This window comes from Leopardus geoffroyi, chromosome B2, assembly GCF_018350155.1.
Source record: "Leopardus geoffroyi isolate Oge1 chromosome B2, O.geoffroyi_Oge1_pat1.0, whole genome shotgun sequence".
Classification (NCBI taxonomy): Eukaryota; Metazoa; Chordata; class Mammalia; order Carnivora; family Felidae; genus Leopardus; species Leopardus geoffroyi.
The window spans coordinates 11,104,724-11,122,268 of NC_059332.1; the positions used below are offsets into that span (position 1 = coordinate 11,104,724).

Genomic DNA, 17,545 nt, shown 5'->3' on the forward strand with positions numbered 1-17,545 from the left:
GGGCGCCTGGGTGGCGCAGTCGGCTAAGCGTCCGACTTCAGCCAGGTCACGATCTCACGGTCCGTGAGTTCGAGCCCCGCGTCGGGCTCTGGGCTGATGGCTCAGAGCCTGGAGCCTGTTTCTGATTCTGTGTCTCCCTCTCTCTCTGCCCCTCCCCCGTTCATGCTCTGTCTCTCTCTGTCCCAAAAATAAATAAACGTTGAAAAAAAAAAAAAAATTTAAAAAAAAAGTAAACGGTGCATAGAAAAAAAATCTTAATTAGGGGCCCCTGGGTGGCTCAATCAGTTAAGCATCTGACTTCGGCTCAGGTCATGATCTCACAGCTCGTGGGTTCGAGCCCCACGTCTGGCTCTGTGCTGACAGCTCAGAGCCTGGGACCTGCTTCGGATTCTCTGTCTCCCTCTCTCTCTCTCTCTCTGCCCCTCCCCTGCTCACACTCTCTCCTTCAAAAATAAATGAAACATTAAAAAAAAATGTTTTAAAGGAACAAATCTTAATTCATTCATAACACACATTCATACACACACACACACACACACACACACACACACACGCATAGTTAAAAAACTGGGAAGTTACGCCAAAACGTTAGATGTGGTTGTCTCTGGGTAGTGGGATTACACGTGGTTCTGATAGTCGTCTCTATACTCTTGGTTTTCCGAAACCAAAATGTAAAATTAGTCAATTGTCTGACACGCTCCTTAGCCTTTTTCACAAGCCTACTTGTAAACTTACATACATTTACACACAAATTTATATACAATCTTCTAAATACTCTTACCTCTTTCTGCTCACATGCTTTCCCAGAAAACAGTGATAAAGTACCAACAAATGCTAATACAGAATTTGAAAAAGAAAAAGAGTCTGCACTAATTAAGTATTATGGGAAAGAGCTATTAAGTTACAAGAACTTACTTGAAAACTTAAAGCAAAACTTGAGAAGGCCCTTCTACACTCTGGAAGAGCAGGCAGGGTGAGGAGGGGGTAAACACTCCCCCATGACCTGCGCATGGCAACCCTCCCCCACTGCAGACCCGGAAGCTGGGCTGTGCCAAGAGTAAGGCCAAGGTGTAAGGACTGGGCCTTGCAGTGGAGCTTGCAAAGGGTTTACAGAGGTTTTCTATGAGCCTCTACTTTGGAGGATATGGAAGAAACTACAAAAGAAAAATGGTGGCGAAAGAGGAAGAAACATTCTACAGGTGCAAAGACTCTCCTGGGATAGAAGCTTCGAGATTGAACTATAAGGGGGGTGCCTGGCTGGCTCAGTCAATAGAGCATGAGACTCTTAATCTCAGGGTCCTCAGTTCAAGCCCCACATCGAGCATGGAGCCTACTGTTAAAAAAAAAAAATTAAACTTCAAGGAGGCAACTCTTCTTCTTTGGAAAGCTAAATGTTAATCAAGTAGAATAAGTAATAAAAGCCAAAAGAAGCCAGTTGAAATATATAGACTCATGAAAACTAATGGTAAAACTTTTCTGGCTAAGTAGCTGTATTTGTGTCAGATTCAGTAAGAAATATTCTTTATAGGGCAATGACTCAACCCTACCCAACCAATGTTCATTTTTATAATGTTTTGTAAGTCTCCCCTTTACTGGGGCCCCCGGGTGGCTCAGTCAGTTGAGCATCCGATCTTGATTTCACTCAGGTCATGATGTCTCAGTTTGTGAGTTTGAGCCCCGCATCAGGCTCCACGCTGACAGAGAGGAAACTGCTTAGGATTCTCTTTCTCTCTCTCTCTCTCTCTCTCTCTCTCTCTCTCTCTCTCTCTCCGCCTTTCCCCCACTCACGTGCTCGTTCTCTCTCCCCCATCAAAACAAATAAATAAACCTTTAAAAATAAATATAACAAAAAGTTTCCCCTTTACTGTCTTGACATGAAATTCATAGAAATGTAGCCAAATTACATATCAAAGTCAAACAAATGTACTGCCCTAATGAGAATATAAAGGAGGGAGAAAAAAAAATTTAATAAATAACTGCTCCAGCAGAATGACACAAGAAGACAAAATTTCTAAAACACCTCAAAAGAAACAATGTCATACGATAGTGAATCACTCACAGACAGCAATGGAGATGTGATACAGTGGTCATATCATAGGTATCTTGTAAATCCCCAAAATTTCATGAAATTATAAAGAAAACATATCTTTAAAGACATTTTTTTAAGTAGGCTTCACACCCAGTGCAGAGCCCAAAATGGGGCTTGAACTCAGGACCCCAAGATCGAGACCTGAGCTGAGATAAAGAGTTGGATGCTTAACTGAGTGAGGCACACAGGTATCCCTATTTTTTTTAATGTTTATTTTGAAAGAGAGAGAGATAGGCAGAAGAGTGAGAGAAAGAAGAGAGAATACCAAGCATACTCCACACCATCAGCGCAGAGCCCAAGTCTCACAGGACAAACCGTGAGATCATGACCTGAGCCGAAATCAAGAGCTGGACACTTAAGTGACTGAGCCACCCAGGCACCCTCACACCCTTATTTTTAAAGACATCTTGATTATTGATTGTTGATTAATTCCACTTTGGAACACATAAGTTGTCTTTAATCATTAAATCAATGTAAGAATGTCGAGCTCCCCACGCCAAAACATTAAACACATATGAAGACTTTATAAAAGCTTTTCAGGAGTAGGAAATTTGGTGGCGCCTGCATAGCTCAGTCAGTCGAACGTCCGACTTCGGCTCAGGTCATGATCTCGCGTTCCGCGGTTCAAGCCCTGCATTGGGTTCGGCGCTGACCGCTCAGAGCCTGGAGCCTGCTTTGGATTCTGTTTGTGTATCTCTCTTTGTCCCTCCCCTGCTCACACACTGTCTCTGTCTCTCAAAAAATGAAAAATTAAAAAAAAAAAAGAATTAGGAAATTCCAAATGAAATGCCAAAATGAGCATACTACCATCTATAGAATCAATCAACAGCTTGGACTCATTAGGGGAAGCAGTGTGGGTGTTGATAGTGATAGGTGTCCTGGATCAAGATACTTAACTTCTCTGAATCACAGATCTATATAAAGGGGATAAAAACAACTACCTCTGAAGGCTGTGGAATTTTTTTAATGTGGGTAAAGCAACTCAATAAATAATTGGCAGTGAGATACAGCCCTTGTAAGAATGCTTCCCCAGATTCCATAGGATTTCTTAAGATTGGTGCCTATGTATCAGGACAAATTCTTTTACAAGTCACAAAAGAAAAATGTCTCAACACTAGGAGCGTGGGAAGATAGATTTTTAAGACAGATGATCTTGAAAGACACAGACATCAAGAAGTGGGAATTCTGAAAACCAAGCCTTAATTAAGTAGGGTTTTGAAGTCTAGAAACTCCAGTGGTTGATTCCATTATCTCAGACTGCAATCTCTGGGGAGGGGTCTGAAGGCTAACCATTCCTGAATGATACACTGACTCAGTAAGCCCCCACCACGTGCATCCACCACCGTACTCTTCTATCTATACACTCATCCTTTTTCGGATACTCCTTTCCTTTCCATCTGCCAGTGGAAGCAGTCCCCACCCAGCACAATGAAAAACCTAGGATGCTACTTTAAAGTACTTCACCGCCTTTGTAAATGACCGACAATTGCCTTTAAGGTCACACTTTAAGGGGCACCTGAGTGGCTCAGTCAGTTAAGCGTCCCACTTCGACTCAGGTCATGATCTCGCATTTCATGGGTTCGAGCCCTGCAATGGGCTCTGTGCTGACAGCTCAGAGCCTGGAGCCTGCTTCGGAGTCTGTGTCTCCCTGTTTCTGCCCCCTCCCCGCTCATGCTCTGTCTCTCTCAAAAATAAATAAACATTTTTTTAAATGCCGTTTAAGGTCATACTTTGAGATTCATTGGAAATCTAGCTGAGGTTTGCAACTTACTTTGCTGCCATTCCTACTTTAGTGAACTCATGTATAAATTCATTTCAAATGAGCAAATTCCTCATTACTAGAAGAACTGGAAAGAATATAAAATTTAATGTCTTCTTTCAAAGTCTGGATTATGGCTAGGAGTGCTTTAATATTCATCTGTAGAAAGAAATTATTAGAAACTAGATGATTTCTAAAATGCCTTCCAATTTTAATACTCCAGGACTCTATTATTTCTACATCGTTGAATCAAGGGAAATTAATATAGCATGACTAAATAAGGCAATTTGTGATCTAGGCTACACTGAGGTTACTCTCTTTGTGGCTAAAGGTATTTCTTAGAATACAGTGCTAAACATGTAACTGAATTCTGCAACCGATGCAAACATGTTCTAATTGATCGGAGGGAGAAGAAAAAAAAATTCAACCCGGGGTATCTGTGTGGCTGAGTCGGTTAAGCTTCGACTTCAGCTCAGGTCATGATCTCACACTTTATGGGTCAAGCTCTTCATCATGCTCTGTGCTGACAGCTCAGAGCCTGGAGCCTGCTTGGAATTCTGTGTCTCCCTCTCTCTCTGCCCCTCCCCCATGCGCGTGCTCTCTCTCTCAAAAATAAATACTTAGAAAAAAAAAAATTTTTTTTTAATTCAGTCCAGAGCGCCAGCAATTCCTCTGTGAGCTAGCGTGGCAGGGAGTGTGTGGGGTCAGTGAAGCATCAAGTTACAGAGCAAATTAAAGGTCTGAAAGAGAGTGGCAGGGTCTAATCATCTACTGTCTGAGGCTGCCAGAATGGGACCCATCACCCTTCCTCACTCCTCACAAAGGACTGTTCCACGTATGCTAAGCATACAGCTAAGGGATCCAACCATCTTTTATTAAAAAGGCCTTCAGTTCCAAATAGATCTTTATGGAATTATTTCCTTCAAGTTTTTAGTTCTGTCATATTAAAAATTTCCATGAAAAAGTAATCAAAACCTAATGCTTACAGTGTTCTGCCACAAAGAAAAATATTGTGGGTTTTTGCTATTAAAAACATGTGTTACATATATATACATAATTATGTAAGTCCCAGACCCATTGTACACATATCTATACAAAAAACCTTAGGAAAATAATGATAGTAGTTTTGCCTAAGCCAACACAAGTCATAACATCATATTGTACTCTGTCCATAACACCCCTCATTAAGCCAATGCTTTGAAAAGGTCAGCAAGCGATGACTATTTCTGCATATTTTGTGGCATAGGTTGCAAACATGAGATCCATAGGGATGAATTAAGGTCACTTTTAAAATTCAAATAGTACTTTCTCAGCTTGGTTGGCTGAATCGTGTGAATCTGCACTATTTTTCCTAGGGGAAAGTTAATTTTAGAAAGGAGAAAAACTTTGCCAGGAAAACAATCACATTGGCTCAATACCTAGACAGTGACTCTTTTCTTAAAAGTTCAAAACGCTTCAAGTCTCCTACTTGTCCTTAATATCCTTGAAAGCAGGTACCCAATTCCAGCCCCATTTCATAATGAGCATCTCATTCCATAAAAAGTTGGAGGATTTCATAGGATACCTACTGAATGGTGTTTTTAAAAAAATTAGCCCTTTACCTCAATTTTCCAAAGACAGACAAAATAAAAATATTTTCCCTGGGAGGTAACTCTGAGTGTTTGGTAAGTACTTAGAATGGCTCAGATACAGATATATATGAAAAGCAATAGAGGTACATCTATGACAAAGTGCAAGGCAGAGAAACATTTAGTATTTTGTGCAGGTTCAAATACAATATAACTTACAGACACTCAACCAATTCAGGGTAGAAGAGCTTGGTTCAAATAATTAGGAATGTAAACAGAATCTGAATTAACATACATGATAATTCTTCCTTCCGGTTCCTAGAGATAGAGTGCATTTGGATGTTCAGCTTTAAAGGAACCAACATGTAAAAATTCCAGGGGTCACTGGCAGAAAGTCAGGCAATGTAAGCACAGTAGGGGAAGATTTTCTGATTTCCACGGAATAGGCCTCAGTCCTTTCTAATCGCCAGAGTACTTTTGAAGGAATTCTTACATTTAAAAATGTGAGGTTTCAAAGCTAACTCTTTAACAAGGGCCCTCAGAAGTATGGTATTTCTCTCCACCCTCTATTTGAATTTCAAATGCACATTAACCCTCCCTTCCCAAAATTGCCAACTCAAAACCCACCACCCCACCAAATTCATCAACTTGAAGGAAACCAGCCTTCACGGTTTTTATTCTCCGGGCACGCTACCATTTCCAGGTGATGCTTATCATCAATTGGGTGCCCCCTGTCCCTCGTGTGCCGACCTTTCGGACACTTTGAAGTGATTACGGGGGGGGGGGGGGGGGAAGAGCCCGTCTCCATCACCTGGATTGATTTTTCAAGACACAGAAGCTCGCGGGCGCGCGCGCACGCAGCCTTCCTCCCATTTAGGAATCAGGATCTCCGCGCTCCAGCGGGACCTACTGCTTTAGGCTGCGATCAAGTTCTAGGGGCACCGCAGTCACCCAGAAAACCTTGTAAACTCATCACAGTATTTAATTTTCGGGGAAAATAACCCCCAAAGCGCCTCCACCTATTGTTTAGTGCAGACAGGGACGATAAGACGGTTCACCTACCTCGACCGAGGGTTATTACCACCCCCACCCCCACCTCAAAGTTAGGAATAGAAACAGAAGGTGGGGGCGGGGGGGGTTATGTTTTGGAAGGACAGCAGCTGCGATATTTCAACCTGGAAATTACTGCGGAGTCCAGGGGAGAACGGCGCGCCGGAGCTTGCGCCATACACCTGGAGAGGGTGGACGACCTCCCGCCTGCGATCCCACCCGGTCCCCCACCTCACCCCCCGCCGCCGAGCCCGGGCGCGGGGTTTCGGGGGCTGCCCCGGGGAAGGCGGATGAGGGTCCCGCGGGCCGCGGGGTAGCAGCGCAGCAGGCGGAGGATCCCGTATCTCTCCCCCCCCCCTCCCACCACCACCACCACCACCCCCCCCCCCCCCCCAAGCCCGGGGCTGGCGCGGTGCGCAGGAGACCGCGGAGGGCGCAACGAGGGGGTCCGACCGGCACCTGGTGCGGCCGGCCAGGCTGCGCTCCGGGGAGGGCGCACCCCGCGCCCCTGCTTACCTTGCGCGCGAGGTCCGAGTCCGGAGCAGGGACACGGGGAGGGTCCGCTGTCAGCTCCTGCGGGCGACGCTTCAGGTATCAGAGGCGCGCGGGTCTGCCGGCTCCCAGCCGCCCCGCGCGCCCCGGGGCCCCCTCCTCCGGCCCGCGCCCCCGGCGCCCGCCCGCACGTCGCCCTCCGCCGCGCTCCCCTTCTCCCCCTGCTGTTTATTCCGGAGAGCGGTGGCCCCTCTCCCGAGCCCTCCCTCCCCCCGGCGCGTGCACGCACACACCTCCCCCAGAAATGCGCTCTCTTTCGGAAGGGGCAGCGACTGTGGTCCTTGAAATTCTGGGGCTGGGCGACTTCGGAAAACCCCTTTTAAAATCTTCCATCTACCCAGCGAGGTTCAGGGCAGGCACCGCTTCCATTCGTCCCTGCCTCCTCCGTCCTCCCTAGCCTTAACCACATCACTTAACGCTTGATTGTGCTCTGAGAATCGCCTGCCAGTCATTTTAGTTTTTCCAAAATAACTCCTTCCATCTTACTGTTTTAAAAATGTATCGCTTCTCGGCCTTTTGGCTAAGATCAAGTGTCGTATCTGTTCTTATCAGTTTAAAGATGTAGGCGTCCCCACTACTTAAACTTGGGTTGCCAGGACTTTAGATTGGCCTCGAGAAGGGTACGTTCAGCTGTGCAAGACAAGACAGGTCAGGTCTCTTTTGCCAGCACTGTCCACACCTGCCACCTGTCAGGGCCCCAAGTCGAGGCGAAAGCATTTAATTATACCTGGCTTTGCTGACTGAGCATGTCTGGAGCCTCCGTTTCTCTGGAGAGAGGCACTTCTGAAGCCAAAGTTCTGGGAGGGAGCAGGTGGATGTATTGAAGGAGAGTTCTAAGGCCAACGAAGTAGCGATGGGCAGAGCATACTGAATTATATAAAAGATAAGAACGACGGGAAGGGATCTGTGGAAACATCACTGTATCATTAACATGCAGGAGCTGGGAGTGGTGACATAATCCCTACTGGGAATGTGGAAGGTGATTTGTTAACTGGCACTCCATTTATTCATTCATTCATTTACCTGTCAATGTGATGTATATTTATGGAATAGGTTAGAGGCATCACAACATTATTCATTCATAGCCAGTCATGTCACTCATAACTTTAAGGATGCCAGGAATCAACTGAAGAAACAACAAGTTTGTAATAGAGCCCTGGACAATGCAAATGGCTATTAAAGAGACTCCGGCTTTTTTTTTTTTTTTTTTAATTCTGCCAATATTTATTGAAAGCTTGCTAGTTCAAGACACTGCTGGGTGCTAGGGGTAGAAGAATTAATAAGAACAGCAACATGGTGTGCCTGAGTGGCTCAGTCGGTTGAGTCACCAACTTCAGCTCAGGTCATGATCTCACAGTCCGTGACTTCGAGCCTTGTGTGGGACTCTGTGCTGACAGCTCGGAGCCTGGAGCCAGCTTTGGATTCTGTCTCCTTCTATCTCTGCCCCTCCTCTGCCTGCACTCTGTCTCTCAAAAATGAATAACCATTAAAAAATAAAAAAATAAAAGAACAGCAACATCCCTAACATCACAGAGCTGAATAGAGGGATACACAGTGAACAGCTGTTAAAATTAGATGCTCGGGGTGCCTGGGTGGCTCAGTTAAGCATCCGACTTCAGCTCAGGTCATGATCTCATGGTTCCTGCATTCAAGCCGCGCATCGGGCTCTATGCTTGAAGGTGCAGAGCCTGCCTGGGATTCTCTCTCTTCCTGCACCTCCCCCGCATTCTCTCTCTCTCTCTCCAAAATAAATAAGTACACAAAACAAAACAAAAAACTAAGTAGATGCTCCGATGCTGATGCATGATGCTGCTGCACCTGGAGGGTAGTCTACAACAAGCCCAGAGGCAGTGGCTTTTAAGCTGAGACCTGAAGAATGAATGTAACTTGGCCAGGGACAGGAGAGTAGCAGGAGAAAGAGTTTTCCAGTAGCGGAAAAGCGTGGAGAGAAAGCCAAAGGTATGAAAGAACAGGGCAATTCAATGAATTTCAAGAGGCTCATGATGGCTGTTGGATTCTTTCTTGGGTGAGGGAGTGCCAGTGGTTCGGAGGAAGAATGGAGAGACACGACTGGAGAGGTAAGCAGAGGCCAGATTATGTAGAGTCTGCTAGGCCATGTTTTAAAAAAAATTTTTTTTTAGCTTTATTTTTTGAGAGAGAGAGAGAGAGAGGGAGGGAGGGAGAGAGAGGGAGAATCCCAAGCAGGCTCCACACTGTCAGCACAGAACCTGACGCAAGGCTCAAACTCACATACTGTGAGATCATGACCTGAGCCTAAACAGCCTGGCTGCTTAACCAACTGAGCTACCCAGGCACCCCTGCTGGCTGTGCTTTAAAATTGCGCTTGATTCCACAGATCATGGGGAGGCATTGAAATGTCACAGGCAAGGTAACAAGATCAGATTTTTGCTTGAGAAAGACTGCTGGCTGCAAGCAGAAAACAAATGAGGAGGGGAGGTAGGGATGAGAAGGACGCGGAGAACTCTAAAACAGGCACTACTCGGTGCATACCAGTGTGCAGATCCTCCTGCCTTTGTGGCATCTAAATTCAGTCCTATGACAAGTCCCTAGAGAGACAAACTTTTCCTGAAGGGACACGTGGAGGCAGAGGAGGGTCAGTGGTGGTAAACACTGAGAAACAATGGAAGTAAATAGAAATTAGAGAGAAAATGTTGTTTACCAACAGTTATTGACGTTCTTCAATCTGAACCCATCTGTCTGAAATCCAAATTCACTGTACTTCTATGATGCCACGCTTGCAGACATGTATGGCTGGGAGCTCAGCTACCTTGCTGCAACCACTGTGGGCTGTAATCAGATCTAAAGGAAAGCATGAGTGCCAGGGCTGGGGTGCTGGGAGGCACCGGGGCTCTTGCTGGGTCCTCTCACCAGACTCTGAGAGCAAATGGGCACAGGTGAAAGCAGTGGGGGTAGGGGGAAGCAGGCTGACCTTAGGACAGGAGAGCAGAGCACAGCCAAACATTTTTATTTTAAGTAATCTCTGCCCCCAAACGTGGGGCCAGAACTCACAACCCCGAGATCAAGAGTTGCATGCTCTTGCAACTGAGCCAGCCAGGTGCCCCAAGACAGCCAAATATTTTACCCCTAGAGCACTCTCTTCGTTTTTCTTTGTTGTTGTTGTTTCAAGGTGATTTACTGCCTTCTCTCTCTCTCATTAGAATTGTATTCTCCTCAATTTTCCGTCATATTTTTTCATTTGTTTCTCCTTTTACTTTCTCTTCATTTCTTTCTGCTTTCTTCCTTTCCTCCTTGCTTCCTTCCTTGATTCATTCCACAGATATTTTTGTAGCTACTGTGTTTTGTATCTTGATAGTAAATACTGGATATACAAAGATAACCAAGGGTGAGTCCTTGTCCTTGAATTTCACAGTAGGTAGATATAAGAATTAGGATACTATGGTTGCCAGTAAGAGAAATGCAGTGGAGACAACAAAGGGGGAAAAGGGAATTGCTTAAAAGGTAGCAGGGCTCTCACCTGGAAACTGCATGCATGGATACAGACGGCTTTCTCAGCAATCTGGAACTGCAAATTGAATATAATCATGATTCTTTGTTCCTCCTTTATCCTAATTCACTTTCATCTTCATATTCTCTCTCTCTCTCTCTCTCTCTCTCTCTCTCTCTCTCTCTCTCTCTCTCTCAATTCCAAATCTCCAGGGAGGGGATTAACCAGCCTTACCTGGGTCAGATGCCCAGGTCAAGGAAGAGAAGATGTCAGGGTCATGATGTAAACACATGCCCATAAGAGTTCTTCGTGTAACTATAGAGATGGTGGCCAACACAGAACTGGGGATGAAGAGGGAAGGGTATTTGTGGAGTTGGGGGTAAGGCAGCTCTTCAGAAAAAGCTCTAGGCAGACAACTTAATAAAAGTTTATTATAAAGGTAGGCACATAAGTAATTACAATGTAATTTCATAAGTACTGTAATTATGATAGGAAGGGAGCAGTAGAGGAACATACAGCAGGGGGAGGAGGAATCTCAACTTCACAGAGACACAAGGAATGTTTCACGGAGAAGGCAATGTTTTGAGTTTTGAAAGCTTAACCTGTGTTTGCTAAACAAACACAATAGTTAGTCTGTAGAACTTGCAAGATTACTCCTTGTTTGGTTTTCAGTAAGGATGAGGCTTCAGGCAGAGACCAGGAAGGATTCTATTACAGCATTTAGGGAGAGAGCTAATATGGCCTGAAAGATAAGGTGTGTTAGATCTAGAGATTTAGAATCCAGAAGACTTGATGTGGGGAGTTGGGGAAAAGGGAAAAGCCAAAGATAACTTCAAATATTCAAGTCTGAGCAACAAGGTGGACAACAAAGAGATGAGATGAATCAGTAGAAAGGGGAGAGATTTGCTGGAGAAGAGAATGGGTTTCGTTTTTGATTTATTGAGTTTCAGATATCGACAGGATACTGAGTGAAGAAATCTTAATAGTGCATAAGAGTAGGATACTCAAAGAGAAAGTTGCTAAATGCATTGATTTGGACTTTATCAACCTAGAGATCATTCATACTATGGATGTGGAAGAGAGCACCCAGAAAAATCACGTGTAACCAAGAGCCTATGGGGATCCCTGAAGGACATCAACATCAACAGATGCAGGATAGCTAACAGAGATGGAGAACCAAGGGAAAGCAATGCCATGTGAGACACTGTCATGCAAGAGAAAGGGGTTTTGAAAGAAGGGGATGATGGGGTGCCTGCCTAGCTCTGTCAGTAGAGCATGAGACTCTGGATCTCTGGGTCATGAGTGCAAGCCCCATACTGGGTGTAGAGATTATTAACATAAATGAGATAAACTTTAAAAGACAGAAGAGGATGGTAAAGAGTGTCAAATGCTGTAGAGAAGCTAAATACTATTACAGGAGCACTCAGAAGAAGCCTTTCAACTGCCTATTTGGGGATGATGGTTGGGTCTTTATGAGAGCAGTTTTGGGGAGCACAAGTTAAAGAAAGTACCTTGCATTTTATCAGGGTTTCTCAGTCTCAGCAATACTGCTGCTTTGAACCAGATAATTCTTGTTGAGAGGGCTGGCTGTCTTGTGTATTAGAGGACATTTAGCAGCATCCTGAGCCTCCACCCACTAGATGCCAGTAGCACCTCCCCGAGTTGTGACAACCGGAAATGTCTCCAGACAATGTGAAATCCCTTGGGGGCAAAATTCCCACACCCATCCCACTTGAGAACAACTGCATTGACTTGAGATGTGGATGGGACAATTTTCTTTTCCTAATTTGCAAATATGTGTTTATTCTAAATTTAATTTTATAAACCCAAAATGCCTACGGGATAAATACTCACCCAAGCCTTCTCTAGTTCACATAGAGAATAAGTTCATAAAAGGCTATACTCAAAACAAAATTTATAGGACTATTTTAGAGTTAGGTGTATTTTTTTCTATAGTGGCAGAAAGAAGATCAGTCATTATCCAGGGGTAGGGATTGGACAGGTGACAGGAAGGATAACAAAGGGGCACAAAAAAACTTGGAGGTGGTGGATATGTTCCCAGTCTTGACTGTGGTCATGGTTCCGTGCTGTAAACATATGTCAAAACTCATCTGATAGGATACCTTCTTTTTATTATTATTTTTTTAAGTAAACCCTGCCCCTTGATCTCACAACCCTGAGATCAAGAGACTCATGTTGTACCAACTGAGCCAGCCAGGTTCCCCTAGGATATTTTATGTAATTTTATTTCATGCCAATTATATCTCAATAAAATGTAAGGAGAGAGACAGGGAGAGAGAGAGAGAGAGGAAAGAAGGAAGGAAGGAATGAGGGAGGAAAGGAGAAAAAAGATAGGTTGCCTGTATGAATAGCAAGGAAGAGTAGGTGATAAAGCTGGACAAGTAAAGGCTCCGAGTGTCATACATTTTGTTGCAGCTTTGAATTCTGCCCTGTGTGTAATATGAGAAGCCAACTGAGAATGGTAAACATGGGTGTGATCTAGATATATCTATTGCCTAAGACAACACCCCATTTGGATACTCTTGTGACAATGTTGATGATTTCTAGCCAACTCGTAGTAGAAAACACTTCACTGCCTCTGATGTTATGACCTGGCCAACAGAGATGGCACTAAATATAACCTAAGCACTGAATATTAGTCCATAGGTACAAAAGCCCCCTTCGCCACAGATGATCTTAGTTGACAGTCAACAAGGGAAATAATACCAAAGCTCCATGCTTCTCTATTTCTTTGGTCTCATTCAATGGAACAGCTGATAAGGATATACTCATGAACTATGTTACAAACAATACTTGCTAAATATAGAGCAAAATTACATACCAGGGCCAAAATCTGGTAACCACTTATCCTTGGTCCTCCAACTTTTATAATCACACCACCATTTCCCTCGACTTCTCCTACTGCTTACCTTGAACAGCCTTCCCTGGCCATTGTCACAGCAAGAATATCCAGTTTATCAACCAACTGGATATTGTTGCAGTCACATATTTTCAAACCTAATCTCAAATTACTAAACTGTGTACTTTGGCCAGCTTCTTTCTACCAAAATAGAGTATGATATCTTGTTTTTAGAAGGACCAAATGGGTCACTATATTTATATTTATGACGAGGTTTAAATAAGAATCTGGTCATCAGTTTATTCAAGCCATGTTAATTTACTGAGTTGATATATTGCTGGAAGGTCTTTAAATAGCATCCAAACAATAGACTCATGCCACTAAGAACCAAAAGGTTTCATTTCAATTAAACAAATATTTTTAAAGTATCTACTATGAGTCAGGCACTGATCCAGGAACTGGGAGAGAATAATAAATAGCATGGACATGTCTCTCTGCCCGTGAAGCTTATGGTCTGGGAAAGATAGATATGTGCATGTAAGAGTTAGATATGTGTATGAGAAAGATAGATATATGTGTGCAGTGTATGTAAAAACTTTCTCAAGCCAAAATGAGAAAAAAAAGTTTTAAGAATCGGCGTTGTTAGTATTTCCAAAATAAAACCAACACACAAGCACTGTTCATCTCAACTGTGCCTTATCTGGTTGCAATTATCAGACCCTTATGTGCAGAGACAGCAACGCTCACCAATTATTCCACATGTGCCCCCATGTTGCCTGGATTCCTTGCAGTTCAGTGGGGTCTTATGACTAATCTGGCCACTGGCCAGTGAGCAGAATCCTAGAAGAGCAGGAATGAGTCCTCCTCCTGTTCTATTCCCCTAGCACTGTGAACTCCAAGCACTTGTGCAGAGATGGCGGCTCTACAAGATCAAAGTAGCCTAGAGCAATGAGTAAACCACTTGAATAGAAGCCCTGGGAGTTGCCTCAACTGACGGAAAGCTTTATAGAATAAGAAATAAACTTTTGAGGTTAAACAAAGCCGCTAAACTGCTGTAACGTGAACTTTTGCCGAATTAACCTGCCCAGTCCTAACACATCATCTCGTCACATTAAACAAAAAGCGTTCTGAATCTTCGTGATGAGCGAGTAATAAGAATTAGGTGTGCATTCCTTTGGCAAATATTGATTAACCGCTAACTATGCAGGGGGGGGGGGGAGGACTGCTTCAGAGGGTGAGAATACTGCGATGAATAACCCAAAGTGCCTGCAGCTACAAGGAGCTAACGTTTTAGTGGGGAAGACAGACAGTAAAACTTTTGGGTAGTGAAATTCTGGATCTTGACCCATTTTCACTAAGTCTCACCCCTTTCATTGCCTGACCTTCTTCCCTGCTCAGTTCAGATTCTGTCCTCCATCATTATATCCAGTGTCCTGTCCATACCCTCAACTCGCTCCTCCCTCTCTCCTTTCTTCGTACTTGCCTGGCAAAATCCCAACCTGGTTGTACCCAAACCTTTGCCATATTCCCAGCTACTCCCAAGTAGATGAATATAGCTAGAGGAAAACCATAAGCCTAACTGGTGCTTTGACCTCATGAACACCAATGTCACTGGGTCCTTCTTGAAGCATCCTGGCAACCACACTACCTTCCCTAATCCACTCATCCCCATTCTCCAGGACTAGCTCGCATTTCCTCTCTCCTGAAACCTCCCACGATCTCCTCCCACGCTCGCTGTCAGTGATTCTGCTCCTGCTTTCACTGAGAAACGTAAAGGAATAACTTCTAAAACTCCCACTTCGTGTGCCAAACCCCACCCAGCGCCTGGACCCATAGGCTCTACTTTCTCTCGTTACTGTGTAGAAAGTGTCCCCTGTCCCATCCAAGGGCAACCTCTCATTTGTGGTCTACGTGGAGATGTGCCACCCAGATCCCCCGTCAAGGCAGGACCTGCTGCGCAGCCGCAGAGAGCCCATCTATCAGCTCCCTCCGGGTCTGCTGCAGCCATGGAGTCACTTGGCCTGAAGTCATGCCCTTTCTGGGGTGGCGTGCCCACAGTGGCGAAGCAGGACGGGGTTCTGAAAGTCCGACCAGGAAGGACCCTCTGAAGAGCACTCCTCGAGAGCTCCTCACGGGATTGGCAGAGGCTTCATCAGTTCTGCCTAGGTTTGACCTCTTCTTCTGCCCGATCTTGCGTCCCTCCCTTCCTTTCACAGGTATTGATCTCCCATAACTATCTGGCACCCCAACTTCTGCTTCAGTATCCACTTACAGAGAAGCCAACTTGATATCCCTACCGTACCTACCTTAGATCAGCTCCAGCTCCTGTCCCCTCCCTCTCTTTCACCATGAACTTTCCCCCTCTCTACTGATTCATTCCTATCATCATATGAACATTCAGTAATCTCCTCCTCCTCCTCCTCTTCCTCCTCCTCCTCCTTCTTCTTCTCCTTCTTCGAGAAAGAGAGCACACATGAGCAGGGGAGAGGGGCAGAGGGAGAGGGAAGAAGAGAATTCCAAGCAGTCTCCGTGCCCAGTGCAGAGCCCAACGCAGGGCTCAATCTCACCACCATGACATCATGACCTGAGCTGAAATCAAGAGTGGGATGCTCAATGGACTGAGCCACCCAGGCGCCCCTCTCCCTTCTTAAAAACCAAACTCCTTTTGAGCTCCTGCTCCATTTCTCTGCTCCACTGAACAGGAAAATTCCTAGAAAGTGTCTAAATCCATTTCTTGCCTACCTGTCTCACTATAGCCTCACTCCTGGCACCTTCGCGAATATCAGCCCTACAGAAACAGCTGTTGTCACTGATAACGCATCATCGTGATAGCCAATGGACAATGCTCAGTTCTCCTGTCACCTGATCGTTTAGCAGCTTCTGACTCAAGTGATCACTTTCTCCCTCTTAGACAATCATCTGGCTTCGTTCTGAGACACAGCTTTCCACGATTTTCCTCCTCCTTTCCTGGCTGCAGTAGCTCCCTCTCCTTTGCTGGTTCTTCTTTCTCTCCTGAATTTCTAAACACTGGAGAGCTCCAGGGTACAATCCTGACCCTCTCCTCATCTTTACCATATTCACTCTGTTAATAATATCAGCCAGTCCCGGGGCTTTGAATACCATCTACATGTTGACAAGTGCTAAATTTATATCTTGACTAGAGCTTCTTCCCCTGAATGCCAGACTCTCACATCCAACTGCCTATTCTGAATCTCCATTTAGATTAATAAGAATCTCAAACCTAGTAGGTCCAAAACAAAACAACTGATTCCCTTCCCCGCCTCCCCCATCAAAGAAAAAGGAAGCCCTGTCCCCCACCCCTCAACCAGAGGCCTTCCTCATCTAGGTAACTAGCTACTCCATTCTTCTAGTTATTGAACCAGAAAACAAAAGTCATCATCGACTCCTCTCTGCTTCTTATACCCTACATTCAATACGTGAGAGGATTCTTTAGAATCTCCAGTCTTTCTCCAGCACTCTCATTTATTTAAGGTCTCTTTTCAAATGTCATCTTATTAACCGTTATCAAATATGCAAAATAAAGTCCCGTCCACCTTACTGGTACTTCCTATCTTCTTTAGCCTGCTTTACCTTTAACAAAATTAGTCACTCAATACAGTCACTTATTTGTTCATTGTCTCAACCAGAATGCAAGCTTGAAGACTGCAGGGGCTTAGTCCTGATCCCTAGCTCCCAGTGATGGGCAGGAGGCAGGTGCTCAGCAAATACTTCTGAATGCTACATGAATGAATGGAAAAGGATGGAAAGGGAACAGTGATGGTGTAGGGGTAGCAGAAGCACATGGGCATAAAGCTAAATGATGTGAAGGTGCAAACCATTTGAAGATGGAGGGAGAAACGATCCTGGCAGGAAAAAAAGTAGAAAGCTCAAAGGTAGGAATGAGCCAGGCTTTCTGGGGGAACATCAAAGAAGGCTTGTGTGGTTGCAACAGCCAAAGGTCTCAGAGAGGTGAAATGTCAACAACTAGATTACATAGGACTTTGTGAACCGTAAGTATATTTTTAAGTTTATTTATTTTGAGAGAGACAGAGCAAGCAGGGGAGGGACAGAGAGAGAGAGAGAGAGAGAGAGAGAGAGAGAGAGGATGGAAGAGATCCCAAGCAGGATCTGCATTGTCAGCACACAGCCCCATGTGGGGCTTGAACTCATGAACCATGAGATCATGACCTGAGCTGAAACC

General features: G+C 44.7%; 1 protein-coding gene and 1 pseudogene across 1 annotated transcript in view; one reads left to right on the forward strand and one right to left on the reverse strand.

Moving 5' to 3' along the window:
* Window positions 1-7,134, reverse strand: part of RNF144B (ring finger protein 144B) — a 181,082-nt gene extending 173,948 nt beyond the window's left edge. The window contains exon 1 of the mRNA XM_045497262.1: window positions 6,983-7,134. The gene's annotated coding sequence lies outside the window, so the exon portion shown is untranslated. The remainder of the gene's footprint in view (window positions 1-6,982) is intronic.
* A 384-nt stretch (window positions 7,135-7,518) lies between these two features.
* Window positions 7,519-7,647, forward strand: LOC123610090 (annotated as a pseudogene).
* Window positions 7,648-17,545: the final 9,898 nt, after the last annotated feature.